The sequence below is a fragment of the Balearica regulorum genome, chromosome 5 (genome assembly GCF_011004875.1).
Source record: "Balearica regulorum gibbericeps isolate bBalReg1 chromosome 5, bBalReg1.pri, whole genome shotgun sequence".
Classification (NCBI taxonomy): domain Eukaryota; kingdom Metazoa; phylum Chordata; class Aves; order Gruiformes; family Gruidae; genus Balearica; species Balearica regulorum.
In genome coordinates this window covers 16,379,827-16,407,187 of record NC_046188.1, presented here as the reverse complement: position 1 = coordinate 16,407,187, position 27,361 = coordinate 16,379,827, and the positions used below count along the sequence as shown (strand labels likewise).

At 38.0% G+C, this 27,361-nt stretch overlaps 1 protein-coding gene across 3 annotated transcripts in view; it reads left to right on the top strand.

Annotated features, from left to right (window-relative positions):
* Positions 1–27,361, top strand: part of LOC104640386 (protein TUNAR) — a 165,018-nt gene that overhangs the window by 91,622 nt on the left and 46,035 nt on the right. For all 3 annotated transcript variants that reach the window (XR_012835579.1, XM_075753622.1, XM_075753619.1), the window contains exon 2: positions 9,899–10,018. The gene's annotated coding sequence lies outside the window, so the exon portion shown is untranslated. The remainder of the gene's footprint in view (positions 1–9,898; positions 10,019–27,361) is intronic.

The following is a 27,361-nucleotide window of genomic DNA, read 5'->3' as shown; positions in this document are numbered from 1 at the left end:
AGCGGAGCACTGTAGCACTATCGACACCAATGGGCAAGAAGACAATAGGAGTGACAAAAGAGATGCCAGTTGCCAAAAGCCATTTTCTCACTGGTCAAAAGAAAATCTGAAAGCTGTCTGTTGATCTACTGTGTGATAGTGGATCACAGTGTCCTAAAGGGGAAGTGAAATGCCAAAAGATGGTGCCTGGAGAGTTTCTGCTTTTGGGAGCTGGCTCCATCCCCAGCAGAGCTTGTTTTTCCCTCTGTGCAGTGTCACCATGGAAAGAAGTCAAGAGTTGGGCACCTCATGTCACTCCAGTACATTTGATGCAGATCTGAGAGCAGAGCCTGGCTGGCACTCAACCACTTCTCTGTCCTTCTCCTCTTGCTGCCAGATAGAGCCTTTTTCTTTCATGAAAGCTACTGATGATCCTCCTTCTGTCCAATGGCCTTCAGGAAAAGGGAGAATTCCAGTCTTGTGGTCTGAGAAACCTCTTCATTTTCTCAACATTTTCTGCACTGAGTGCAGGAGGGCAGCAAAGTTCTGGCAAAACTCCTGCCACCTTTCTTTTTCAAGGAAGGCAACTAGCTGGCAGTGCCCTCAATCACAACCTTTTAGAGAGAGATGCCCAAAGTATAATAAACAGGCTGAAATTATAAACCTATTGCTGTCTCACAGTTTACAAGTTCTTAGCTGACCTGTTTGTACTTTGTTGGTTGCTTTCATTCTGCATAGCAGCATGTAATTAAAATATTCATATGCAGATTGCAGCCCATTTAGGGCTGAATCCTGTTAGATGCTGAGCAAAATTTGGATAGTCCTGAGAGATCTCAGCTGCCAAGAAAGTGAGAGGAGACTCAGAGTAGTCTGAGTTGCCTAGCATCTGGCAGAGTGCCTTAACATTGATTTGTTCTTATGTTAGGATAAAACTGGCAAGGAAACAGGAAAGCAGTTTAGGGATCAATTAACAAACAGCCTTTAAAAAATGTATTTCACTTTCTGCCTTAGGCTTTGCCTTAGGGCTAGCCCTGTTCACAGAGCTAAGACTAGAAGAGCAAAACTGCTTATATACATAATATCCTGTAAACAGTCATCCTCTCTATAATATGGATAATTCAAAACATCTCAGTGTCACAGACACCTCTGGAAAGGGAGTCAGTCAGACTGGTATTGGGTCAAATTATTCAGTAGAATATCTAGGATTGATTTTCAATTTTTTTTATTTTTTTATTTTATTTTAAGTTTTCGTAGTGTTTGAACCAGGGCAAAGTAAAGTAGTATCTTTTGGATTTCGGCGTAAAGTAGACTGGACTGAAGGAGTCATATGGCTCCCATCTAGGGCACAAGGAGGATGTTACTTTGTCCTGGGCATGGAGAATATTTTGGTGCAGAGATCAGAGCTCTCCTGCTGTTGGAATGTACTTAGATACATCCATTAATTATGACAGTGGCCACTTCTTTCCTATTGCACTTCACAAAGGTCCAGAGGGTCTATGCTGTGCCTATGGGTAGGTTTGATTAACTCACTTGTGTATTCTTACCAAAAGTTATGTTGTGACAAAGAGAGAGTTTTTGGAGAAGTGTTTTTGGAGAAGCAGTAGAAGTCACTTCTGCAGAGTGACTGTGACTGCGACTGGGGCCATAGTCCTGTGATTTACCTTCTAGGAGCAGCTAATGCCTGGAGAGAGGATGTCCCACTACTCCTCTCCCTATCTGCAAATCATCTGGGAGACTGGGGAATTAAGACTTGGGAATCGAGACTTTTCAACACATTACAATCCTCATACTCCCTTAATGGGGTCAACTGCTATACCACCCTGGCCTGAATTTTCTGAGGTTTTGCAGAGGTCTTTGTGCAGAAGTTAAAGCTAAATCAATAAAAGAGCAAGACAAGCATTCATCTGCTGTATCTTGCTAAGCTTATTTTTGATTATCTGACTTTATGAGATCTTTTTGCCTCTCTTTCCATTCAAGACAAATTCAGCTAGTATCAAGAAAGAATAAATCCTTCCAGAGTAAAGTGATTCACTGTGAGTCTACATTCAGTTTGTCTGTACATTTTCCCTAAGTTATTATGACAGTGCCAAAATAGGAGATCTACTTAATGTTTCTTTTTTTTTTTTTATTTTAGAGAATAGAGAAAGAGTGTGTCTGATCACACACTTTCTTTGCTCCCTTTGGAGAAAGGTACAGTGCAATCTTTTTAAATGAAGCTGATACAAGGTTTCTCAGCACTGTAAGCAAAACTGAATTTTGCCACCCCAAAGACGGAGCTTGAGATCACTCCTGCCATGGGGAAGAAAGGGATAAGCGGAAAAGATATGTGAGAAGATGTTGCACAGTGAGAGAATGAGTCCTGTAGAACCAGGCTTGCTGTTTCTGCTTCTGCAGGAGGAACAGGGTGACCTTAGCAGGAGAAGTCACAACCGCCAGCCCACAGGGAGTTTATACAGGCTACCATAATTTTGGGCAACCCAACCAATCAGCATCCAAGAAATAAAATAATGTCATTGCAGTTCCTCTTTCTTAAGGAGAGCTTCTGCGATGAACCCATATGAAAGATGCAGCACGGGATGTAGACTGAGGAATGATGGACATTACTGTGCTGTTTCTCTGCCATGTTACTGTGGTATTTGTGTTTGAGTCTGTAACAGGAGCTGTTCTAAGGGTGATGGTAAGAGACAAAAACATTCTACTAGGCTCTTACAAAGGTTAGACAAAATGATTTTTTTTTTAAAATTGTATATCAACTGCACAAAATAAGGCTGATATGTTATTGTTGTAAATCCTGAGAGTCCCTTTGAAAGTCCCTTTGAAGGTTAAATGATCATAAGCTTGTAAATAACATCCATGTTTCATGAAGGGTTGATTAATGACTATAAACAAGCACAGGATCACTTAAATCTATCCAAATGGTACTAACTGACCTAAGTATATAAAATGCTATAATAACTAACATGAGTGACAAATTTTAAAGCAAACTTCTTTTGCAATCATAGAGCGATTTTTGACATTCATTCTTGCTTGGGATTTGAAACTGCAATTGTTATCTAGATTAGGTAAATTCAATTTTGCACTGGAAATTTCATTTTATTTTTTAAGACGTGGATGTGAAAAAAAATACTAGAGTATTTAAAATTTCCCTTGAAAAGCCACTAAGATTTTAAGGAAGAGTCACACTGAAATATTACTATCAGTAAAAGATGAATAGTAATTTTTTTCATCTTTGCTGAGGCAGGATTATTTTCCCACAGTCCAGGATGCTTGAGTGCTTTGTCTTCTATGGGGGTGAAGTCCTTGATTTTCTTACCATGATATATTTTGATGTGGTACCTGCTGCTGTTCTTGGTAGACTGATTCATAATCTAGTTTTACACACAGATCTAGTAACAGGGGCATTGACTAATTTTTTTCTCAGTTCGGTTTCATTGTCTACCCTTATCATTTCATATCTTAAGCTGATAGGGCATGAAATTGTCTACCAATTTGCTTGTGCAGTGCCTGGTAGACTTGAATTCAAGTGGGATCGCAAAGTATTATGTCCATCATAATTAGCTGCTCATGTTGCATCAGCAGGAACAACTCTTCTGAATTTGTGCAGAACTTTCAAACACTTTTCTTTTATGCAGCCCTTTCATACTCTGGCTACCTTATATTTTGCTAGTCATGCAGAGACGTTGCATATCTTTATCTGTGATGCTTTTTCAGCTCTGTCTGTATTATCTGCTCCTTTCATTTACCTTCTTTTCTTTACCCTTCTATTCTGCTCTGCATGTCCATTTATCCCCTCTCGAGCAAATGGCTCATAACTTTCTATGGTATATTCCACACAGTCCTAACTGACAGCCTTTGTTTGGCTTTTGCGCTTGTTTGACTGGACCTTGTGCAATTGGACAAAATCCTGGCTGGGTTTAGTGGAGTTGCTTGTGGTATAGATTAGGTCTCCAAAAATCACTGCAGGATAAGGAAAGGAGTGGTTAAATAGGAGGTCTTCTGAGTTTCTTGAAAAACTTCCAGCAGGTTATTTCCAGTTCAGCTCAGAAATACTTCAATGACATCTCCCCTGGTATCTTGATATTTCTACGTACTGTCTCATTTAGAAACCAAAATGGCAAAAATACTTGCAAATGAGAGTGGGACTGAAAAAGAAAAGAATCATTATGACATTTCAGCTCCTCAGGAAATGGTGACTGTTGAGTATGTGTGGAAGGATGAGCTTACAGTTACAAAACACAGTTTGTAGTCATAGTCTGTGATCCTTTTCTACCTGCACCACAAATTTCTTGTAAATCATGTAATTTCTCCCAGTCTCAGTGCCTATAGCAACAGAACTTCTTTACTTTGCAAAAGATATTATGAGGCACAACTTTGCTTTTCTTGCAAAGCAGTATAGTATCCATTTGTTGAGAATCAGTTTGGGATTTATGGACTGAAGGTACTTTTTTTCTTTTCCTTTTTTTTCCCTTCCTATGCAAAATATTTGCACTCCTGACCTCTCTTTCATCCACCTCATGTTCTAGTCACTTTTCAATATAAACAATCTCTGAGTTGGCAATATTTCATGCAGGGCCACTGCACTATCTTCAGATTCTCTGCAATTAATATTCTGTCCTGCCATTTATGTCCAGCCCTGTGTTCCTAATGTCAGGATGGCTTTGTTCAATGCGACCAGCAAGGTAGCATATGTTTCTAAGTTGAGTCCCACTGCCATTTCTGGAGGTATCTCCCATTAATCAAGAAGGCTACTTTGTCACAGTGCAGCTAATGTTATCACCAAACTTTAAGTACAAAGGTGGAATAATAATGACTCCTGTTTCGCTAAATGGAGTTAACACAGCTGAATAGCTTCCCTGATGGTTTATTATATTAGTCTTTCAGAACATTGACTGATTTGTTTTTATTACCAAGAAAGCTTTTGTCTTATGAAAATTACTTAGGACCACAGGTCAATGTTTTTCATGCCACATCTCCATAAGGCGTACATTGCTTCATTGTACTTTGTATTCTGCCACTGCAATCTGTATGTCACTTAAATTTATTTGTCATGAAACCACTGCCAGGCTGCCATTAAATTGTTAAAGGGTATTCAGGAAATGTTGTTGCACTAACCTTTAGAGGAAGACATATGGAAATGGACTATATCTGTTAATTAACTTTTTGATGTGCAAACCTTCCAAAGTGTAAGGCCTGGTATGGATCACTACATGTGAGCAGAATAAAAATTTAGAGTGATGATGATCATGTTTTTTCTGTGAGACAACAGACTCTCCATATTTGAATTACCTATCTATTTAAACCAGGAGACTAAAATGTTGAAGAACAAAAATAAAGTCCATAGAAACATCACAATATATGTCTCTCTTCTGTCCATCCACAGCTGTCTCCAAAAAATAAAATGGCCTGTGATGTCTCTCTGTCTCAACTATGTTTAAAAATTGCATCTCACAGAAAATGAACAAATAGTATAAGGGTTACATAGGAAAGTAAAACACGTTGATCAGTTTGACAACCCATGGGAGAAGCTCCTGAGGTGTTTCATGTTAAGCTGAAGCAGGGATCCCAGGTCTTGGACATGTCACACGTCTCTTTGGAGAAAGCTCAGAGAAGAGGTCGCTAGCTCTTAGCTAACAAGCTGTGAGGGTTCCCAGACACATCCTGGGAGTCAAATGTTGGACTGCAGGCAGATAAGCTGAAGCTGGGAAGGATTAAGCTTTCCTGCTTCAGACAATATGATCTCGAAGAAGATCGGTATGTTAAGGGATATTTAGAATATTAATTGTTCATACTTCAGGGCTGATCAGACTTTCTGAAGCTAGAGTTCTTAATACTGATCCTATAGTAATACAAGTACTTGAAGATGGCATAACGTGGCACTGCTGCAGAAAGAGGCTTGCTGCTTTTTCACTTGGTGAGCTTTAATCTGCACCAGTTCCCTGACATGATTTGGTTTGGTGTGGGGCTGCACAAATTCTCGTGGCAGCATAAAGTAGCACAGGAACATGCAGGGGTTTTGGAGGTGGCAGAAGGGAGAAGCTGTGTGCACCAAAACAGGTTTGGGATTACAGTGGGAGCAGTAATCCCAACAAGCAGGTGCTGACAACATGGAATAGGGATAAAGGTAGAGTGAGGTTGAAACAGGACATGTACTGGTTGCCCAGGAAAGTATGCTTAAGTGAAAATGTACATGGGTAAGTGTGATAAATGTGAAAAACATAGTGATGATAGAAAGGAAATCCACAGTCTAGGGAAGACAGAATTGTTTGGTCTGAAAGGAATAATGTTGTCCATCAAACCTGTCAGAAAACCCGAATTTTGCAAGGTTTGACCTACCTGACCCTGCTGTATGTTAGGCAAGAGCTTCAGCACAGTCTGAACAGCCTAAAAAATGGGTAGGGGGCAACTGAATACAACTTTTCCTGTGGACATCAAGGTAACAAGATGAAATAGAAAGTTTGTGGTAAACTCAGACAAAAGACTGATGGTTAAATCAAGCTTTTTGTACTTTCCCAAGCATTAGATTAGCAGGAGATTTCATAGATAGCACTATGAATTCAGATTATGTGCAGTGGCTAGGAAACTATGCTCATAGCATCTTTCCAAGCTTTAGCCTGTTTTTGTTCTTTTGGGTTATTGTCTGGCACAAACAGAATAAAACACGTTGCAGGAGCTCTATAATCAAGCTGAAAATATTCAGAGAATGCAGCTGTGGCATTACATGTTTGAGAGGAAAAACTATTGAGAGAACAGAAATATAGGAAGCCAATATAATTATTGTTTCCTTGTTCATTGGTGTCTCACTAGGTGAAAACCAAAACAGAGACATTAGCAAGAACTGCAGTGTATTTTTCATGCAAGTTTGCATCTCACTACAGTGTATTTCAGTATTCAAAATTACATTTCTTGAAAGATGTTTCCTACTGAATTTACTGGTTTTGTTAGAGTTATTCTTTTTTAATATTGCTTATAAGCTTAGGATAAAACTAGTAATTCTCAAAATGTCTTGTTTTTCTGAAACTATTTTGCTCTGTGAAGCACAGGCCTAGATGTGGACACCCACAAGTTTACTTGAATTTTGGGGCAGCAGTAAACCCCTAACCAGTTTAAGAATTTGTGGTTTTCACGTGGGTTGGGTGAAATAAAATGCATTGTAACGTAGACATAGAAGAAGAGAAATTGCTTTAAGGAATATTCCAATGCAGTTCACTAACCATTAAATATCGTTCTACTTTTGTGAGCTTAAATCTCTACTGACATGAATCTTTTATATCCTGCAGTTGCAATACTTGGATAACTAATACAGTTAGAGCAGATTTTTATTAGACCTGAGAAAGTTTGAAATTGCTCATGATCTTTGAGCAATTGAGTCTCTATTTTTGCTATTGAAAAGGTTTTTTATGTTTTAATAAATAACTATTTTGAATATATTCCTGAACTTGATTTTAGCCAGCACTGGTTTAAAAAAAAAAAAAAAAAGTAGTAATTTGAAATGTGTTTTTGTGATACCAGCAATTTGCAGATCTATTTTCTCTGTAGTAATATACATTGGTTTTGCACCCTTTTTACCTGTGGCTTTTGTTGTGAGTTTATTAGGCTGGGAATTAGCACTAATGACATTAAATAGGATGAGAAGACAGTGACAGATAAATAAAGGGGTATTGCTAAAGTCACAGTTATAAGAAAACCATGCCCAAAAGTCTTCTACATATGTAATCATGTGCCAAATTCATGTTTATGGAAATTATGACTGTTTATACTGAAATTATGAAATGTTGAACCAGAGTAGGACAAAACAAAAATGTTGAACATTTTCTTAATTTAAAAAACATTCTTGGGGCCATCCTGAAACTAATCACTTTTTAGGCCAGAATGGGATGAATTTTTTGGTACCACTCTCCTAGACTGGTACCACTCTCCTTTCTGATTGATGGCTGTGTGGTTGGGTTGGCCTCTGAGATGTCTTGGGGCCCAAGTTGAGTGTCTCTTCTGCCCAAAATAGCTTAAAGCTCCTACAATTTGTGCAGCCCCACTGCCAGGATGTGCTGGGGGACCCAGTTTTCCATGCTAATGTGATTCCAGTCTGCCCAACAGCAGACACTGAGGACCTCCCAGTTGCTATCCACTATGCAGAATGGGCCTCAGGGACCTGCGGTCCAAACCTGTCCTGCCAAATGCTTTTCATTTATGTCCTGTTTACCAAGTTATATGCACCAGCTGTACTATGGCAATTGTGTTCCTAATCTAATGCATGAGGAAGGTAACCTAGCTTGAACATGGTAAATCACCTTTAACAATGAGGTAAATCACCTTTAAGAACAAGCTAAATCCCCTTAAATCAAAATATTCTGTATTATTCTGAAGATGTTGGGGGTAATAGTCCATACATGTGCAGTAACCAAAGAATAGTTGTACTACAGTAACTTCGTGCCTCACTGCTTGTGTTTAAGCTCTTACCTTCTGGGGACAATGAGGTAGTCTGAGGTGTTTCTCTCCTCAGTTAATAGAGATTGGCTTTTTACCTCAAATATGGCATGGAGCTAAAAGGTTGCCCTAAGGCATCAGGGTAGGAGCTACATTATATGAGAAACAGAAACTTGTTCCTGTGTGACTCCTTAGCAGCACCCAAGACTGTACTTAGACTTGTGTTTTCATGTTCATAACAGGGGCCTGGGATGCAGAAGGCAAGAGCTGGAGATGATGAAACACATGTGGTGGGGGGGTATGAGGGCATGCAGAGCTTGATCCTAGTAAAGGTGTTAGTCATGTGAGACAGGACAGTGAGGGAAACAGAGTAATTTAGACATAGAGATGAGAGGATGGCATGTGACTTGAAATGGAAATAGAAATACAACTCTTCTTTACAACTTGTTGTAATAAGTCATTCCTGGGTCCTTCCCCACAGGGCTGCTACTTACCCAGCAGGTTCCTACAGTCTACTGTAACATGGGGCTATTCCTCCTCAGGGGCAGAACTTTGCACTGTTCGCTGATGAACTTCATGAGTTTTGTGCTGTCCCAGTCCTTGTGTTTATTAAGGTCCCTGTGTATCAATCGTATTGTAGCTTGGCTACCTGTTGTAGCCATCATTCCCCTGAAACGGACATTGTTATCCTTTTTTTCTAGTCATCAGGGACCTCCTCTAATCACTGCAGTTTTTCACAGGTGATAGGCAGTAGTCTCACAGTCCTGTTGACCACCTCTGTGGACATCCAAACCAGCCCCTTAGATTTCAGTATCTCCAGCTGTCAGCAGCTCCTGGCCTGTAGCTGGCTGCCCCTCTCCTTTGCAGACTATACTACAGGCAGAGGTCCAGGAGCAGACTTTACCTGTGAAAGCGAAGGCAAAAAAGGCATTTAGCCTTTCCAGTGCTGTTCACTACTAGTTCTTCTCTGCCCATCCACACCCCCACATTTTTGCTGAGCTTCCTTTTGCAGGCTCAGGGACGTGTAGAATCTCTCCTTGTGTTAGCCTCCATAATTTGAGCTTCAGATGCTTTTGGCTTTCCTGATTTTGTTCCAGATTCTGAAGTTGTACTCCTATTTCATTGCCTCTCCATGCTTCCATTCCTGTTACACTCACTTTTTGCATTTTGGTCATCGGCAAGATTTTTCCTAAGCTATGTGACACTTCTGTTTTTAACTGTTTCTGAGATTCTGTGAACTGTTTTGCCTATTAAAAATATCTTACAAATAACATCTTATTTAGTCTTTTTCTCAGAAATTGAAAAAGAGAAAACAATCAGAGAAAACTTCTGTATAACCAATGTTTGACAAAATCATAATCAAATGCAAAAGTTATTAGGAGAAACTGTAGTGGTACAGTCTTTAGCAACAAAAAATATTTTACTTTATCAATAGCAGTAATAGTTTCTTGGTCAATGTTTGTTCTTCATTAATCTCTTCTCTCCCCACTATCTGTAGGGAATGACCACCATGTAACCAGACAGCTATAAACCTTCAGCTATAGACCACTGACAGGAGTCTGTAGACCACCAGTTTGGGAAACCTCTGCTTTACACCTCTAAATGATTCAACATTTGTGTAAGTCAGACACATTCCGGTATTATGTAGCTGAACAACTTTATAGCCATGTTCTTTGTAATGCTAAGAGGTTCAGACACTGTATGAACTGTTTACTAATGCAAACCGTCTCTCTAATAATTAGGTAATAAAAGTGGAAAGTGTATGTGAGCTATAAATATGTCCTTAAAATACGCATGAAAAGCTTGTGTGCTGTTTACAGTCTGTTGAAGAAATCCTTGCCGGTGATACATGACTCTCTTATATAGGTATTGTAGTGGATACAGGGTTTGGGACTTTTTTTGTGTGTGAAACTGTTGTGGTTTAACCCCAGCTGGCAACTAAGCCCCACATAGCTGCTTGCTCACTCCCGCCTCACTGGAATAGGGGAGAAAATTGGAAGGGTAAAAGTGAGAAAACTCATGGGTTGAGATAAAGAGAAGTTAATAAGTAAAGCAAAAGCTGTGCACAGGACCAAAGCAAATCAAGGAATTCATTCATCACTTCCCATCAGCAGGCAGGTATTCAGCCATCTCTAGCAAAGCAGGGCTCCATCACACATAATGGTTACTTGGTAGTTCTGTACTGCTTATCATCTTATTTGCTGTGCCTGGGAACTTTTTGATAACAGCAATGGCAATGCACCTGGGCTGGCAAATGGTCAGGGTATCGCTGCTGCTTCTGTGCTGCTGTACTGGACAGGCTGGAACTCCAGTATGAACTTGAGTCAAAGGACTGTGACCTGTGAATGAGAAACTTTGGCTTAAAACAGTAGTACTATACAACTAAAATCACATTATATTGGTATTTAAGGCAAGGCTCAGCTACTCTTGTTTAATAATCCAAATGACATGTAGAAAACACTGTGTTGACAAACACTCAGAAAATGTTATACTGTCCTGGCCAACTTGAGTATTTCAGGCAAAGACAAATAGTAGTACTTGGACTTTTACTTCTTCAGCTGCTCTGCCCTTTTTTACTTTAGAATGAGAGATATTATGTAAATGCTAAAGTATTACAAAGAGGAAACAAATTAACTAATAAAAGTTGAAGTGTCTTATGAATGGAAACTGAAACACAAACTATCACTTAAGTCACTGCTGAGATGCATCCATCTCTGGTAATGCATAAAAGCTAATTAACAGTGCAGTGAACTGGAGGCAATTCAGAAGGAAACATTATTAGATGAGGAAGTACAAAAGAAAAGGAAATGTCTTTCAGCTTACTGACTAAGGGTAGTTGAAGATCTACAAATGTCCATAAATGACCTTGACAGCAAGGAGGAAGGGTCTGTCTGGAGGTGTTCCTCAAGGTGCTGTATCTGTAGGATTAATAGTATAAAAGAGTAGGTGATCAGGTTGTGATGTACAAGACTAAGGCCTTTTCCATGCTAGTATCTGGCAGCTATTGAGGCTGCATCCATATAGCCCCTAAATGCAGGTAAGAAAGCATGTTTACTGATTGAGCACACTCTGGTATATGCCCAGCTAATGTAAATTGTGGTTTTCTACTGTATATATAACATTTGTAAGGGGAGAACAGCAAAAGCCACTGAATACTGAATCCCAAGCTTGGATATATTTCAAGGAAAGGAATAGAAAAGCCATTGTTTCATGCATTTAAAGCTAAGCTAGAAGCTGCTGCTCAGAACATTTTGAGAACAGTCCTGCTCTCACAAGGAGGTGGACTTAATACTCAATAAATCCTTTTAGATTGTATTTCTTGTTACAGGATGATAGAGTTTCCTAGTACCAGCCCTGACTGAATAAGCTCCAAAAAGTTATTCACCTCACACATCTGCATTTGCATAGACCTTGCTGTTCTCATTCTGCATTTTGCTTTGTAAGGAGACACTTGTACATAGAACACTTTGTGGAAAAAAAGTTCTCAATCTGTGCCTGCTACTGATAGTTGAATTTTCCTCTCCTAAATTTTTATACCATTATATAGATAGGTTTGGGATATGGAATTGGTGAACAGTAACAGGCTGCTACTGATGTGATTGAGGACAACTAAAATGCAAGACAAGCCTCAAATCTCCCTTGATTGCATGTCTTTTGCTGTCACTTTCTTCCCTCCTAGATTTTTCAACATTTCCCCTTGTAGGTTTTCTGTGCATGTTATATGTGTTCTTATATCACTCTCAGAATTACAGGACTTTATGGCTTTAGCCCTATTTCTTCTACTCAAATGATAAAATTAAATGGATCCGTCTGCTTCTTTTTTCAGGTTAAGAATAATTCATGTTCTGACAAATTATTTCCCTTCTATCTATGATCAGTTACTTCCAAGATCTCTCTTTTTCTTTTGAAATCCAGAATGATGGGAAAGCGAGCTCTGTAACCACGGGAAGCAAAGCTGTAGTAGATGGATACTTTCACTTAGCCATTGCCCTAGTCTGTGTGAGCTGGTGGTCAGTTGGCAAAAGGAACCAGAAATATTTTCTTGAAAATGTTTCTGTTCATATGAGTGAAGGTATAGATCTTCTAGTTTCCTTCTAGTAAAAACAAAACAAGAGTGAGAGAGAGGAAGATGTTATGGAAATACAATTTGAATTATTGTCACAAGGGAGCATTACACATGGCACCACATAATGCATGAGTTAATCATCACAAAATTATTTGTAAGGGACATAAGAAAGTACAGAATATGGCGAGAATGATATTCAAATGCAATAAAGTCTTATTTGAAAGTTGTTTACATTTTAAAAACTAGATCCATAAATTAAGGATAGATGAAACTAGTTTATGAGAATTCAAAGAATTTGACAGAATTCACCCATCCAGTGAAATTAATTTGAGGCTGTTTTTAGTGGCTGATATATTTTTCCCCATAAGGTGTTTCTTGATTGCAGTAGGCTCCTCCTTGCTGGAGACAACCTGAATTCTGTTCAGCACCCCTTAAGAAAGCAGTGCTGGCAAACCAGGCTCAGACATAGTGAGTGAGCTGAAGTATCTTTGCACCTTACATGGTTCCTTCATGGGCGTAATTTAGAGAAGTGCTGGCAGTGCATAGTGGCTGCGCTGTTACCTGGACTCTGCAACATGACAGATTATCATCAAACATGCGACACCCAAGATGGACCCTCCCAGCAATTTTCCCCATTGCTTCTGCCAAGTGTATCTTCTCTTTGCCACGTTTGACTCTTTTACTCAGCAGAAAGTGGCCAAGTGGGGCTCCCCATGGGAGTTCCCATCCTGGTGCAAATCTAGAAGTAACCAGGAAAGAGAGAAATGGGAGGAAAGTCAGGATCAATAAAGTAAATGAGGTGAGGAAGAAAAACATGAAAGCAACAGAGACAAACCAATTAAAACAAATAAACAAACAAAAAGGACTGAGGGGTAAATCCTCTCCCTGGGCCAGATGTGTTGTTGGATCCTCACCAGTGCAATCCTAACCAGGATGGGTAACCTGGTGGACCTAAGACATTCCCTGAAACGTGACATTTGCATAGAGAACATTTCTGCAGCATGATGATGTCTTCTAAAAAGCAGTTGTGTGATGTGTACTATCCAACCTTCCCTGAAAAATTGGGACCTTAATGTTGATATGGGTCATGATGTGGTTATGGATCTTAAGTGCTAAGAGTTATATATACCCCTGAAATTAATTTGACTGCTGTGTACCAAAATCTAATTTATTTTCTTATCATCTCCCAACTATTAAATTGCTAGAGCTGAGCTTTAAAGAAAGGCAGCTCCTAGTCACTAAGGAATATTGCAGAAAATTTGCCTTCCAAGCATGGTTATATAATGCCCACTTATTTTAATTAGACTTTTGCTCTCAAAGTTCCACTTTACCTAAGCAGCATGATCACTGAAACAGACTAGAGATCTGTGATAGCAAATGCAATCTATCTGCTCCTTTCAGCAGTGACTTTGCCGTTAGTATTGTGTCTCTCAGGCATGTGAGCCCCCAGCAGCTACTTGCAGTGTTGTCTATTATTAGTGCTTACTCAGAATGGGTCTTGTTCTCTGCTATCAGAAGTGCAAGAAATGTCTGTGTAAGCATTGCTTAGCCTTAATTCTCCTACAGAAGAGTAATCCTCCGGGAGGAAAGTCAAATAAACAGCAGCCTAAACTGTACTCCAGATAGCTGAAAACCAGGAACAGGACCAAACCCAATTATTCACAAGATGATGCTGATGTTAGTCTTTTCTCAGGAAGAAACACCAAGCAGAGACAATTTTTTTAAAGTAAACTCCAACTAATTACAGGTTTCCCTTCCTTCCAGTCTTACTTGAGAACTATTGCTGTATTAAAGTTTTTAGCAAGAATGTGGAAGGTGTTGTGGTTATATCCATTAACTCCACTACCCCTGCAGCCCACTGCCTCTGCTTCCTGTGTTTTCTGTGACATGTCCCATTGCAGAACATGGAGACCTATTTGAGTAGGCACTGAATACAATTTCAATGTACAAACCAAAAAAGAAAGCCAAATTGTACATTTGTCACATCATAAAAGGATGATTTGTGAATATAGGTGGCAACAATCCTTTTCTATTTATTGGTCCAGCATTCTTGCACTTCTAACCAAGCAGACCAAACAATTTGTTTCCGTGTAATTGTGTTAAGCCTACAGGCATCTGAAATTCCTGATAATCGTGCTATGCTTTGTTATTATGGTGAATTACTGCGTATGTTTCTGCCATGCTTGTTAGTCTTACTTTGCAGTCCTCACCCTGCATGTGCACTGAGATAAATTGGACATTGACCCTAAAAGGCAGTGTCCTCATGAACCATATTGTTTTAAAGTCTCCTTTTTTTTTGTTTGCTTTTTGATATCAGCTGCTCTTCCAATTCTGAACATAAGAGACTTCATAGTTTTTTCTCTTACTGCCTGATTTAGAGACTGAATACTTTACAGAACATGTCATCCCTTAGTCAAAAATCAAGAACTAATTCCAAGAATAAGTGTCTTACAAAACCAGTAAAACAATCCTACATATAGACATCAAGAACTGTTTAGGAAGAGAGAGAAAACAGTCTTGAAGCAAAAAGGAAGTGTGGGCTCTGCCTGGAGAGAAGAGATGTAGCTGATAAAAATTCAGGAGTATATAGATTTGTACAGGAATTTGAACAAAGCTGTTTAGGGAAAGAGAAAGAGCAAAGTAATAATCAAATGATACAATAGTGAACATTTGCAGCAGTTTATTTTACTGAGTGGATTGTTTACTGCTCAGAGTAGTCACTGCAGTCAGGCAGGAAAAGAAATGCAGTCGAGCATCTGCTGCATGTCTTCTTTCTCTCAGTGGACACTACAGTTTTTGCTAGACGTGACACATACACACAAGAGGCATGTTGGGAAGAAGCTCAAAGACCTTACTCAGTCATCTAGCGGTATCTAATCTAATAGAATAGCTAACCACCTAATGGATTAGTTACACTGGGAATTATACCTGTGTAAACCTCCATCCATAATCACATTTATTATGGTCAATTCCTACAAAAATGCTGTAGTGGAGAAGTTAAGATGAGACTAAATTCATATGGGTAATAAGACTGTCTGAACTTTTTTAGGGAAATTGGTTTAGGGAACTGATTTTTATAGAGCATTAGGCTATTGGCAAAATAATTATTTTTTGCTTAGATTCTCTTGTGAAAGGCAACTCTTTTTTGTCAAATATGGACTGTCAAAAGATGAAGCTGTGTTTCTGTGCAGATACACTGCCTCAGTGCATCATGGGTCTTCCATTGCCTAACGTCTCAATTTACCAAAACTGTAATTTTTCACTAAGTGTCTGAATACATCTAAATGATCAAAGATTACTAGCTGATGCCATCCATGCTCTGAGATACTGCAGCACAGACCAGCTCTGGCTTGGAGTGTAGTCAAGTTTGCCATCTACTGGGCCTCCATGAAGCAGCTGAGAGGTGTGAATTTTTATCTCAAATACTATCCTATGATAATGCATCTAGATGGCTTGCAAACCTGAGGTGATATGAAACATGGAGTGAGTTAATTCATGACCATCTAAATCTGACCATATGACTATGCCTTAAAACGACCCTTAAGCCCAAAGGTCACTCTCCTGTAGCCCTTTTGAAAGCAATTACTGGTGCTTTCTGCTTGATTGGTTTGAAAGGCAGTGTATGCACCACATTCTTGTACTCTTGAGGAACATATTTGAATGAGCTTGTGCTGTGCTTTTTTCCTGTTAGTCTCCTCTTGAATATATAGGTAGGAAACCACCATAAGCTGCTTCTTACCAGTGCTGTATACACTGTGGCAGTAACATGGCCTTTCCAGATATAGCTCCTGTTCATGTTCCTAAATTTCAGAGTTTCAGCTGGCAACTGAAATACCTAAAGTTGTTGAGTCTACTTGCAGGAGTCTGTTTGTGGGCTAGAGGCACTTGCTTCAGTCACCCGCACGCAGGAACTGCTGCCATTTCAGGTGCCCTAGAGTGTGCAAGGGCATCTGATGGGTCTGGGAGACCTAATGCCAGTGGGACAGGCAGGTTATGGTGTCTCATTTCAAATGGCACTGGCTCCCTCTGTGTGGGCAATGGATTCAGCCCTCTGTATCAAAGCCCTTATTAGAGTCAATAAAGATGAAGCCTGGAGTCGCTAGAGCTGAGTGCTTCAGCCTAGCAGCTGCTGGTTCCCTAGGTTAGGGTGAGCTGACTCATGCTCTGTGTTGCATTGGCTAGGTTTCTGCTGAGTACAGCAGGCGGATGAACAACTGATATATGTGTGCGTGCCTACACGTGGATAACTCTGTTCAGATATCCTAAACACACAATATTTTCAATGGTCGAGAATTACTTTTTAGAATTTTAAAGGATCATTACAGAAGCTTTCTTTCAGTGCTAATACAGAGCAATGGAGTGCCTATAAAGCTAAAAGGTCTCATGAGAAAGTATCTGTCCTATGGAAGGTCATAACTAGAAACAGAAGTATTTACCTTGTATAAAAAAATTAACATATAAGCCAGACCAACTAACAAATGACCTGTCAGGCAGGTTCCCAAAGGAAAACAGTTTATTTCTTTAAAATAAGATGTTTTAAGAATGCTAGAAGACACGGTAATGATCCATGGAATATTGGCAGAAGCTGAACAAGAACTAGATAGAATCACCACTGTTTTTGGCTGCTCTGATCCCAGTAGCTTTGTGGAGCATGATTTCTCATTCCTCATTAATGAAGAGCTAACAGGGAAAAGGTGCGCCATTTCTTTCAGTAATAGATTTTTCAGGGAGTAAAGGGCTGAGCCTTATGTGCTGTTTCTGTGCTACAGGGCTGGCCTTGTTGCACTGCAGACAGAGGTGCAGTAGCATTCACATGTGCAAAATTTAATTACTCTGATTTATCAAACAATTATTTTTCCTACTAGTTTTATTTAACTGTGGGAAATCTCATCCTTGCTTTGAGCATAATGAGTGCATTTGCTCCGGGAGGCAATTTGCCATTCACAGATGAATTCTCTTTAATAGAGACTTTGCTTTATTTTTTATTTTGAAATGAAATTACATTCTCAATTTGTTAGTAAATTTGAGTAGTAAATTTATTAATATATGAGAACAACGAATTCTTTATTGCATGATGACACAGCTTCTGCAGGAAAGTGATTCCCATCCAAACCTTCTTTTTAGACAATAATGTTAAGCCATGCTGGTGGAAGATGGAAATTTTGAGTTTGAACCAGCAGGTTGGAAAAGGTCTTGTATTCAGAGTTTCTATTTCCTGAATGAAAACACTTAACTTCTAATCTATAACATAGATTATAATCACTTCTTCCATTTTTCAACCATTTAATTGAATCAAGGAGTCTCCTGTTTCCAAAATAGTTGATATAAATGCCAACGTCCAAGAGATAGTTTCAGTCTGGGAGCATCCAGATCACACAAGCTTTTAGTGCACAGTTTCAGTGAGGGGACAGCATGACATTTTGTTGCTATTACCTGTGATTAGCCCAGTGCTTGCTATATTTACTGATGATTCTCACTCCCATTCAGAAGCATCTAACTTTCTTGCATCACAGGAAAAGCTTATTTGTGCTATGTCTGTGGTTTCTTCTGAGGGATTAGATAAATCAAAGGAGGTGATTCTTATTCTGAAAAAATGGGCTTGATGGGGAAGTGGGTTAGTTAGGTAGTCCTGCTTTCACTGTCTTGGGAATAAAGAAAAGCCTTCTTTGAGAGCCTTTAAAAAAACCCCATTACTGATGAACTCTTAGTCACAGAATGGTTGGGTTTATATCAGTTGCCAGATGTGAATTGCATATGGCAAAACTCCAGATTTCAGTGGTGAGGGTCTAGAACCTTACAGCATCCCTCACTGGGTTGTGGGAGCTTATTCCTTCTGGTTTTGCCTCCATCCTCCATCTTTCTATTTACAGCGCATGTTTTCCAGTGTTTTTTCCATTTTACTTTTAAGCATATTCCATTGCGAACTTCTATTTTTCTCATTTGTCATTTCATATTATCTATTCTAAAATAATGTGCTAAATTGGCATTTATAACTTACGATCCATGATGAGCACAACTTTTTTACCAAGCCGTCTTATACTTTTTTGCATCACTGCTTATCACATACATACATAGGTTTCACCAGATCCATTTCCCACACTCTTGACATCAGAGAACAGCCTAATTTTCATTAGAAAAAACACCAAGTTGGAACAAAAATAATTAGGATGGAGCAGAAAAAAAATCCATGTGGGCCACAACAGGAGAGAAAACTATCTTCATGTGCTTTCATTCTTGAATGTTTCGGAGTTTTCGCTTGATTGATCTGTAATAGATGCATTTAATGTAGCTGCAATCTAGGATTCACAGGATCTCACAGAATCACAGGAGGCTGAGGTTAGAAGGGGCCTCTGGAGACTCTGCAGTCCAAATCCCTGCTCAAAGCAGAGCCAACTACAGCAGGTGCTCAGGGTTTTGAATATCTCCAAGGATGGAAGCTCCATAACATCTCTGGGCAATGTGTTGCAGTATTTGACCACTGTCAGAGGAAAAGAGTTTTCTTCTGAAGTTTGAGTGGAATTTCTTGTATTTCAGTTTGAGACCACTGCTTGTTGTCCTTTCAAGGCCTCATGTATAGCATTGTGGTACAACATTGTGAAAGAAAAATTCAGTAGTGTCTTTGATAGTACACTGAGTGTATATTTGAGTTAGTCTCTTTATAGTTTCCCAAATGCTAAGGCCAGAAGAAACCACTTGGAAACTTAGTAGTCTAACCTCCTTCAGAAGAAAAACATAAGGTCAGTGTCAGTAATTTCTGCATAAAGCCAAATAATCATCTGTTGCAAGACACTGTATTTCATAGGAAGGACTTGTAACTTCAAATGCAACCAGAAGAAATCGAGAATCTACTACATCCATTGGTGTTTTGTTCTAGTAATTATTTTTTATATCCAAAAATATGGAGAAAACTAACTTATAATTTCACAGAAAATAAAGCACGAAGGGACTCAGGATGCTACCCTCCTTACCTGAAGCTGTCATTTATGCCTAAGCCTTTTTTGATAGGTGTTTGACTAACTTTTTCCCTTGATAAACCTCAGTGATGGAGACTGAGCTGGTTTTGTGGACAGTTATAGTTGTTCAAAAGTTTTCCCAGTGCCTGGCTTTAAATTTTCCTTCTTGGTATTTCAGTGTGCAACTTCTTACTTTGTCCCTAGTGCCCATGAAGAATTGCTTAGTCTCTTCCTTACTACTACCCTTTGTACACCTGAAAACTGTTAAATATCCTTTTAGATTTCTCTCCTTTAGATTAAATGGCCCCTTCAACTTTTCATGAACAATGTTTTCTTGAATTCTGTCATTCTTACTGCTTTCTTGACTTCTTCCGGATGGCCTAGACTATTCTTGAGGGGCAGTGCTTGTGACTGAAAATGTGCTCCGGTGGATGCTGCACCTGCTCTTGCAGACAGCCCTTCGCTTAGGCAGTAGGTTTGCCTTTGGCAATGTTATTGGCACGTGCTCAGATCTGCTCCGCTTTAATCCTCAGACCTTTTACAGCAGCGCAGATCTGTCATTCACTATCCTCTATTTGTGTAGTGTAATCTATGTGTATAACTTTACATTTTTTTCCCCCCAATATGAAATCTATTGCAGGAGAGTTCTCTAACCTGTGAAGATTATTTGGAATTTTAGTCCTAGGCCTTTCAGTGCTTGAGACTTTTCCTATTCTATATGATCTCCATATTTAATAAGTGTATTCTATCTATAATGTCATGCAAGTTATTTATGAAAATACAGTATAATAGCAGATTCTGCAGAATTAATTAAAATAGCCTTTTATTTTGAATGGAATAGCCCAACATAGTTGTTGATACAACTTCCAGCTCCAAAAGTCATTAAGCTGTATATTTGTCAAAACCTACCACAGCCTACCACAGGAAAGTTAAATATATACTTACCATATTTTTTCATGTTCTTCCCTGACACCTGCTAGTGGCTTCTGTCAGAAAAAGAATACTCAGCTCAGTGAAATTTAATTTTAACATATTATGGTTATTTTTGTCTACTTATTTTCCACTGTTACATCTTAACAATTCTCATCATTTTCCCATACAAAGCATTAGATTCATTTAGTATGATTTCATATTGAAAGCTCCGTGTTGGAAGTCACCTATGTCATTGCTGTCTTTTAGGTGTTCATGAATTATTTGTTTGACTATTTGTTCCAGGATTTTTCTGGAACTGAAATTAAGCTGAGTGGTTTTCTCTCCTCTTTCCTGTCTCTCCTCTCTTTTTCTTTTTTTTTTTTTTTTTAAATAGATGTAGGAGTGGCCTTTTCCCAGTTTTGTGGAGCCTTATTACTTCTGACAAGTTTTCAAAAGGTAATCATTTATCAGCCCTGGGATAAAGAGCTGACTGAAGAACAATACCCATAGAGAATTTTCAGTGAGCCTATCTTATCTTAAAACTTCTCATTTACCTATTTTCCAATCTGTTTGTCACTGTTCTAGTTTTATTACTCATCTCTCTGTCTCTGCTGCGAATTTTGTTAGCTGTAAGGTCACAGTTGACATTTTTAGTAAAGACAGAAGCAAAGATGTCATTAACACTGTGACCTGCGCAAGATTCCTGTCGAGGAATAGACCAACAGTTTTCTTAATTTTCTACTACTAATAATGTCAATATGGAGTATCTTCTATATTTTATTTTCTCACAACTTTTGTTTTGCCTTTGTGATTTTATCCCTAGACTGTCGATACTCAAGTTCAATGTATCTATGAGTTGTCCTTTTTTTGTGTGTTTTTTGGTTTTTTTCTTTTTGTTTTTAACAGCACTACCAGCTCTCCCCAGTTCCTTCGCCCCTTTTTACTGACATTATGTAAAAATCAAGCATTTCCACCTCCCAGTGTTTATTGCACTCTGCTGTCCTAAGGTCCATGATTTATGACATTTGTGTTCTCCTTTCTAACTGTCTGTGTATGGTTAGTTCAGTGATCTATTTCATGGTCACTCTCAGACAAGTTACTGAGTTACAAGTTACAAGTCACATTCTCAACCAGTTCTTCTAGTCTGGCCAGAAAGACAGCCAGAAGACCTTTTCCTTTATTTGCTTTCTTCACCTTTTGTAGAAACAGAAATGTCACCAAGACATTTCAAAACTTTGCTGTCAGTACATTCCTGCTACCTTCCTTTCCCTGTGGTTGTCTGGGTCATGAAAGAGTTCCACCAGAAACCTGTCCTGTGCTCTTCATGTTTTTGCTGGTTGCCCAGAAAATGCCTCATCCACCTGGACTCTGTGACCAGACCCAAAACACTACAGCATCCGTTTACATTCAACATTTTAGCAGGTCTTTATTCTTCCATCTCCTGGGACTCAGAAGAATATCAGTATACCCTTGATACATAGAGAAACATGTCCTTTGTTTTACTTTTCAGCGAGAGCTGAACAAGATATATAGACTTATGTCTGCTAAATAATTAAATTAGGCAGTATTGCAGCATTCAAACGCAGGTACCTTCTGAGTGAAATTATCTGTTGGTATAACTCCAATGACTTCAATACAGTTTCTCCAGCAGAGAATGACCTATATTTTCCCCTTGAAAAGGAAGAAAAAATATGCAAGTCTTTTCTTAGAATCTGAAGTTAAGTTTTGATTTGAGTTTAAGAACTCACAAAACATTTGTGACTCTTTTCTGACCCGTGTAATGATTACTTTAAATGTTATATCCAGGATAGTTTCTAGATAATAAATAGTAGTATGTCAGAGAAAAAAGCCCCAAGATTATGAGAGCAAAGACAAAACCCAGAAAAAGAGAATCACTTAGCAGATCTTGTGGATACTGCAATAAAAGGCAGTGAGGATTTCCCTTTTATATGATTAATTCAGATTTTAAAAACTAGGTTCTTCTGCACAACTGCAGTCAATTGTAGAAGTTCAAACAAAATGTTCTTTCTGAAGATGAATGGAGAAAAAAAAATGATAATATTATTGACTTCATTAAAGCTATCTCATATGATGGATTTATGAAATGGAAATAATGTAGAAATTCCTTAGACTCTGACAAGAAATACAAATCATGTGAATGGAAAGGAAGTTGCATTGAAATAAAGACATTTTAGAAGATAATGAGTTCACTACAAAAGAGTCTTCTGTTAAGTACGTCCTATAATTCTGTTTTCAGTGGAGCACCTAACAAGAGACAGGACAAGCTGCATGTGGATACATCACTTTTTTGTTCACTAGTAGCTGAAGGATGTATTCAGGCTGTAGGCAAACTGAATGCAGTGAGGGTTGGAAGGACAGAAAATTCGGTGTTCAACCAAACCAAACAAAAGAACCCGTACATAACTGAATTACTGATACTTTGGTTCTGATTTATTTAGCTAAGGGATAAGATTATCCAGCCACAGTGATTAGCGGTGATTAGATGCATTATACCTATAAAGATCAATCAAATATGTCTTCTGGATCTCAAATGTGAACAGGAAAGGTCTACTAAGTTGTGTGAAGGTGAGTTTAGTTCTAGATTACCTTTATATTGTTTCAAATAATTTTTTTTTTAAAAGAGGGCCTGGTGCCTAGGGGGATATTTTTAGGACTGAGAGTAACCTGTTGACTGAAGTCTCGGGAATCATTCTGTTATCAGGAAAGAATGACCCAGGAATTACAACTTACCATGGCTTTGGAAAAGGTATTTGCACTCAGTGCTGGTGTGTGGGCTTGTGGGTTTGCCGGTAACACAACATCATGGGTTTGTGCAAACAGGTATAGAGGAAGACTCTTTAAATTCAATGAGTTGATCCCAAAGATATTTCTCACTGAGTCCAGAAACTAGCTTTAGTAATGGCGGTAGGCCTGAACACGCAGTCACTTGTATTTCCTTATTCCATAGGGCAATTGCTAAATGTGTCCTCTTGCTGTCAAAAGAGAAAGAACAGCTTTGTTTTCTTGTAAAAGCCTTTTTTTTTTCTCCTCCCCTCCCACCTCCTTTTTTATTTTTTAATAAAATTTAGGGCTATAATAGGAAGGAAAAGGGACAGGCAGAAAATTCTGGCAATGCTTTGCTTAGAATAGTTTTCTTATTCTTCTCTGAGATATAAATTCCCAACACCAAAGAATAAAAAAATAGGGGAACATTCTCAAAGGTCATACAAGTGGAGCAAAATTTCCAATGCCTGCAAAAGCATCACCTCAGACAGACAGAAGTGCCTTTCAAGTAGGAATTCACCTTTTTCTATGGAAGTAATTGGTTCATATTGTTTAAAACCCATCCTAACAGGATGAAAATGATAAATCTCACTTGCATTCACAGATGTTAATCTCAAAAAGTGTGTTCACAGAGCAGCAGATACCAAAACTGAAAACATAATTGGAAATTTTATTGTAGAACGCTTGAATACAACCTTTCTATGTGTTTAATCTCTGTCCTTGTTCTTTTCACCTAAAGCACATCTTGTGCCTCATGTGCACTGGAAGTCAAATTCAGGAATTACATAATTGGCTACAAGAGGAATGAGTGGCTGCCTTAAGGGGTCATCTCCTGTTCTGCTACTTCACAATAAATCTGAATGAATTCCTGTTTCAATTAAAGTGGTCACTAGAGGGAAACAGAGCAGAATTTCATCCCTAGATTTTAACATTGAAACTGGAAAACTGAAAGTCAATATCCCAAAAGTGCTTTTGCTGTACCTGCCATACTTTACAGTAATTAAGAAGTTTTTATATTTCCTTAAATTAAGCAATTAATATTTCTTTTTTTTTCCTTCTTTTTTTCTTTTTATGCAAAAGCCCAGATATAGTAGTTTTTGAGGGCAAGGGAAATATCAGACTTGTGGAAAAAAATATGATGTATGGGTTATAACGTTCTCCAGCATAGGCCAACAAAACTGCTAAAATGAAATTTGATTGCCACTTTAAAATTTATAACATGCTCTTCTGGTGGAAAACCACACAGTTTCAAGTTTTTGATGGGCAAAGCATCTGTGTTGTGTGTTGAGTTGGACTATGCATAATATGGGCTCTAAGATTGTTAGATTGATAGACGGGATTCTTTTTTTTCAGAGTTACTCTTTTGCTTAGGAAAGTCATCTCAGGATTTTTAACTTTTCACACCTTTTCTAGCTTCTTATCTAATAGGTATTGTCTCTTGATTTATTAAGAGGTATAGAACATGTATTTTGTTAAAACTGTAGAGAAATCAAGTACTGTAACAATGAGATATTGTAAAAGAGGATAGAGAACTATTTATGCAGATTCTTGTGGAATTTTTATGTGTTTGCTGCATATAAATTAGCCCTATAACTTCACTGAGGAGAGACAAGAATAAATAAGATCTGAGAGCAGAAAAAGTTGAAGTTTTAAATAACTTGCTGAAGGACAAATTTGAAAAAAACTAGTAAAAGAAAGAGGAGGAAAATATCTGTTTTCTTGAGTTTAGTTATGAATACCACTGTCATTTGTGTTATATATGTGCTTTAATGTGTAAAGACTGTGAGATGAACAGGGTTCTAAGAAATGGGCACATTAGAGAAAACCTTTTGGTAAATTCAGTATGACTGAGGGCTCTCTCCTTGTTCGGGATTTCATTACAAAAGTTTTGTGGAATTCGACTAAATAGTAATTTATTAAGCAAATTTTGCATTAAAATATAAATGAGAACAGAATTTTCTTTATTTTATTCAGCTTGAAACAGTTTAAATCAGAAATATAACTCTTCATAATGATCACCCAGGAAATGCTGTTGTATTTTATGAGAATCACTTGGGAGAAGTTTGTACAGTAGGTGTTTAAAAAGAGAAATGCAATGTAATAGATGAAATTTATTGCAGAACTAGGTAATTATTGCTGGTATATATGCATACTTGTTAAATTATTCCATAGTCTATGAAACAAAATATACTTTCATGAAAATATTGCTAGTTGATTCTCTTCATCTTTGTGAGCATATATATAATATATTACATTAAAAAAACAAAACAAAATGTTAGAAGAACATTAAATTTGCAAAGAAAAAAACCCTAAACTTGAATATTGAAGATTAATGAAAGAACATGCATTATCACCTAGTATACTACAGTTCCTGATAACCTCAAAGAGGATTTTTTAGTATGCAACTTACCGTATATCATTTGGGTTTGCATTTAGGGGCTAATGCTTCCTAGTAAATGGGATCTTCCTTATAGATTATCACTCCTCTAAAATATAATCATTATCCCATTTAAACAACAACAAAGTACCCCTCCCCTCCAAATACCCCATATTCACTTGCACATATTAGAAGCTGTAGTTTATTAAATACCTGGAATTTCAAAATGCATGGACAAACTTTGTTGTCTTTCCTGTAGTTTATCTGTGAAATTATTACTTGGTCTTTATTTCATGCTGAGTTTCACATGTATTTTTAAGATCATAAGGAGATGCTATATTGAGGAAATAGTATATGAAAATGGTATTCAAAACTGCATATGCCCATGGCTACGTTAAGATTGTATATGCAATTATAATACTGTCACTGACTTTTGGGATCTTAATCTTCCATTTTAAGACTATTTTATGGCAACTGTTTGATAGAATAAGTACTCAATATATTATCTTGAAATACTTAACAAAGAATAATGTTATTATCTAAAACTAACTGCAGACAAAAATATATGCAGTTATAAGGAAATAAGCATATGCAGAGCAAAAGAACCTTAATGGGTTTGTCTTCACAGGAAATTATATTTTCTTCACAGAATATAAATATCTTTTTCATCCAGTATTAGATATTATAAGACTGAGGAAAACTCACAAGCAAAGTGTGGAAATGATGTTTTTTAAAAAGATGTAGCCTTTAAACATATATCTTCTAGTACAAAGTCATTCAACATTTATGTAACTATTTGAGATTTCAAACAGGTCTAGGCACGTGTCTGCAAAACCAAATCTATTAAAAGTGATTTAGTGTGACACTTCTTGTGCACCAAGATGGCCAAACCCTGCTTCATTGACAATAAGCCTCACCTTGTCCAAGCTACCGGAACGGAGCGGGCCAAGACAAGAGGCCTCCCCAGAAGGGGTCACTGCCCAGGGGCTGCTGATGGAGACAGGCAGATAATGTTCAAATATGAAATTGTTGTGGGGTGGCAGACCTGGATGGTGCTCTCTGGTGGCTTTGCTGAGTTAAGCTTTTCCAAAACCTTCAGCCATGATATTCATAGAACCTTGATCCTAACGTTTCCCATAAATTTCAGTCTCATGATGGCATTACAAGCTAATTCAGGGGCTCTACTTGCATTTTCAAGCAGCTGAAAGTATATAGGCTTTGACCGTTGTCCTTCTCTAAATAATTAAGGTTTAATCAGCTAAACACAATTGTCCATTAGATCTTCTGTGTTAAAAACAAAGAAACCGGTCTTTTCTTTCCTCTTGCTAAGAATTCACAATCAGACACTAACAAGATAGCTTAAAGAAGAAATTACTTTTCTTCATTTGTAGGAGAAAAATAAATAAAAAGTAATAAATTACCAATTGTGAAGATAGACACACAGTTTAGGAAAATACTGTATTAGCACGAGAAGTTTTTTTTTTAACATAAGATGGCAAATAGACAAGCGTGAGCTTTTATGGCTCCTTTGAACCCAGTTGCTAAAATATTTTGTGAAATTTAACTGTTTAGGAGTGTTTCAAATTTGAAACGACTTGTGGGTAAAATGTTCACATTACTGAAGGCTGCCCAGCAACAGGAACTTAAGATAGAATGTGGAGAAAAATACATTACTCGGTCAAATCTGTAGAAATTATTTGATGTAGTTAGAAGGCAATTTCCTGAGTTGGATTTTGTCCAAGGTTCAGCAGTTGTCACCTGAAGCTTATGGGAAAAGCCACAGGATCTTTCATGAGCACAAGTTATTGTGACCTTTGCTTTAATGCCTCAGGACAGAAGATACAGGACGGTTTCTCTTGACAAAGTGCT